We start from the raw sequence: 3268 nt of genomic DNA, 5'->3' as shown, positions 1-3268 counted from the left end.
CTATTTTAATTGATTTAATTACTTTTATGCTATTCCCTCTATGAAAATAAAAGTTTGTGCTTGGGAAGTTTACAAATAACTTGTGCACGGACCGTTTTATTCATTTTTATTAAGATTTTAGTATAAATTTGATATAAATGTATAACAAGTTTTTTTTTACTATATTTTGCTTTTTTAGTTTACTTTAGTTCTGCAGTATGACAAAATAATTTTTTAATTAACATTTCCACATAGTCTTATGATTTATATGAACAAACTATATATATATATATATTAGTTTTAATCAGGATACCTTGATAAACTGATCAAAAGTAAAGATTTTTAAGTTGTTACAAAAGATTTCTATTTTAAATTAATACTGTTTGAACTTTCTACTCGTCTGAAAATCCTGAAAAAGTATCACACGTCCCACAAAAATATTAAGCAGCTGAACTGTTTTCAACATTGATAATAAAATAAATGTTTCTTGAGCACAAAATCATATAATCCTCAAAAGCATATAAGCTTTATAAATTACATTTAAATAGAAAACAGTTGTTTGAAATTGTAATAATATTCACAATCTAATAAATGCAGTCTTGGTGAAAAGAAAAGACGTTTTTCAAAAACATACATCAAACTTAAAAAAAGATGTGAAATACTTTTGTATATGATATCACACTAAAGGCCCCGATATACTTCAAAAGAAGTTCGTTTTCGTTCTTCGTTCGGGGGCAAAAAGAAGTTCGAAAAGGCTGAGCGATGGTGTACTGTAGCCTATTTGAACATAACCAACACCCCTGCGCTGCTGGAGGCGGGGTGTAGATTATTATGTGTCGCGCCGCTCACGCGTATGCCCTAAACACAACAATGATGTAAATGACGCAATGTATCTAGGTGTGAGACGGGTACCAATGGTCAGAATATTATAGACAAAAGAATAATGATTAGCAGCAGTTCAATTAGCAGAGTCAAGTATCATGTTTGCAATACAAAAAAAACATATCATTTCCATAATCAGTCCTTTATGGTAAGTATGAATGGCTCATAGTGTGAAAACTTTTTTTTTTTAGTCTGAAAAATTTAGCATGATATGAAAAAAATATTGGAATCATCTCAATAACACAAACATGTTACTTTATTTTATAATTGTTCATTTATTTTATTAAACTGGGTAAACTATTGCACCTTTTTATATTTTATGTGGTGTCATGATTTAATTTTGATTAAAACAAAGGTTAATTATTGTATGTTCTTTTGGCATTTCATTTATTGCATACCTTTTAAATTCGCTCACAGAAAAAACGATAGCAGTAGCAGTATGTTGTAACAACATTTATTTGAAACACATGTATTTGCTATTCGCCACCTTATCTCCACTCTTTCCTTTCATTCTTTTCATGGCTTTGGAAAACTTGCATCGGATGTTTCTCCACGTCGCTTTGCATAACTCATGCTTCGTTGCAACTTCTTTTTAGGATTTTAATTCTCAGAATCTTTAAAGTCTTTCCGCGAGCGATCGTACAGGTGCGAATATATTTGTACCAGCTCAGCTATTCAACACTCCAGTGTATTCAGTGAATACACGGGAACTCCGGGGGGGGAATCACACGTCAAAGAAGGTGGAGTTCCCGAACCCACCCACCAATTGCGTAATTGCCACGGACCAATGGAAGCTCAAAGGTGTTTAGGAGCCAAAACGAACTCCCCCAAAAAGTTGGCTTTGGTCAGCTGTTTCGAACTTCGTTTCGGCCTGATTTTGTTCTAAATGACGTCATATCAGTTCGTTCTTCGATTTCCTTTGAAGTCCAATCGCCTTAAAAACTATCAAAATACCATTACAATCATTTGCAATTGTTCATGATTCTTGCAGAAAGGCTTTCAAAAAACAGTTATTAGATATTGCACTCACAAATCAATATTTCGTCCATGAAACATTTTAGTGTTGTGCATATCTGCAAAAATCTGTATTTACTATAGAAATTGTCACTTGACTTCCATTTTTTTATATCCATGATCATGAGAACCATACAAATAAGTAGTCTATTGTAAACTTGGGTTGAGACATTACCTAAGACATCAAATCGAGGTTAAGAAGACTCTCATCTACCTTATCAATAAATCATACACACACTCCCTGTGATCTCATTCTGCCTTGTTTTCCTGACAGAGAATTTTACACACATAATTAATGACAACACACTTAGTGTTTTTGTATGTGTGCCAGAAAGAATAATCCTCATTCCCAGACAGAATGTCTGTGAAAGTGTGATCAGTGACTCACTGTCATCATTCAGAATGAAACTCCTGACTGAGAAATGAAGGGATGAAAGAGGAGACAGCATCTATTTATTTCAGTCCATCAGAGCATTTTAGCACACACTGAGGAGGATATTTGGGTCCATGACGGCAATGACTCCCTCTCTCTTGCTCCATTGACTCTATTATTGCAGATGCGTCATTCATGACTAAACTCTGTTTCTCCAGATTTGGGCGCCGGTGGACTTTTCAGACTGGATAACAGCGTAATTCAATTTATCAAGTCTTTAACTGATTCATTTGAGCCGGTCTTGCACATTAGCTAATAAGGACAAAGGAGGATGTTTGTAAAAAGACTGATGCTGAATCCTACTTTTACTATGCACTAAAAGTATGTACTGTGCTTGTGATGGGGAAAGTGCATACTTTCTAGTATGCAGAAACACTGTACACTAATATTGTGTACTCAAGCATGCGTATGTAAGTGTTCACTTAGCTAAATTATTTCTACAGCTGTAGATGCATGTACAGAGATCTGTCACAAACTCTTCAGTGGGGTTGTGGATCGCATTAACATGAATGCACACTTCAAAAATCCACTGGAAAAGATATGCCATTCAGGCTCCTTTGACATACTGTGTTCATTTTACTATAAATTGGGACACTAATCTTAATCCTGAAAACCATATAGGATGGATAGAATGCGAATTGGGATTTAGCCTGGAATGGGACCAGTAGCTTATCTAATTATTATTAGCATTGCAATACTATCATGCAGGGCCATGGTATTTATTATAATTTATAAACTTCTGAATCTAGATCATTCCTAGAATCATCAGATCAAACAAAACTTACTTAATTAAAGGCATAGTTCACATAAAAATGAAAATTATGTCATCATTTACTCATCCTCATGCCCCAAACTTGACTTTCTTTCTTCTGCTGAACACAAAAGAAGACATTTTAAAGAATGTTTGTAACCAAACAGTTTTGGTTCCCATTGACTTCCATTATATATATATTTATGTAT

General features: G+C 34.0%; 1 protein-coding gene across 2 annotated transcripts in view; it reads left to right on the top strand.

Moving 5' to 3' along the window:
* Positions 1-3268, top strand: part of LOC107733684 (leucine zipper putative tumor suppressor 2 homolog) — a 61392-nt gene that overhangs the window by 46449 nt on the left and 11675 nt on the right. The gene's annotated exons all lie outside the window — the stretch shown is intronic.

The sequence above is a fragment of the Sinocyclocheilus rhinocerous genome, unplaced genomic scaffold (genome assembly GCF_001515625.1).
Source record: "Sinocyclocheilus rhinocerous isolate Xijiao unplaced genomic scaffold, SAMN03320098_v1.1 scaffold789, whole genome shotgun sequence".
NCBI lineage: Eukaryota > Metazoa > Chordata > Actinopteri > Cypriniformes > Cyprinidae > Sinocyclocheilus > Sinocyclocheilus rhinocerous.
Note: the sequence above shows the minus strand (reverse complement) of the source record. Positions and strands in the feature narration are given on the sequence as shown.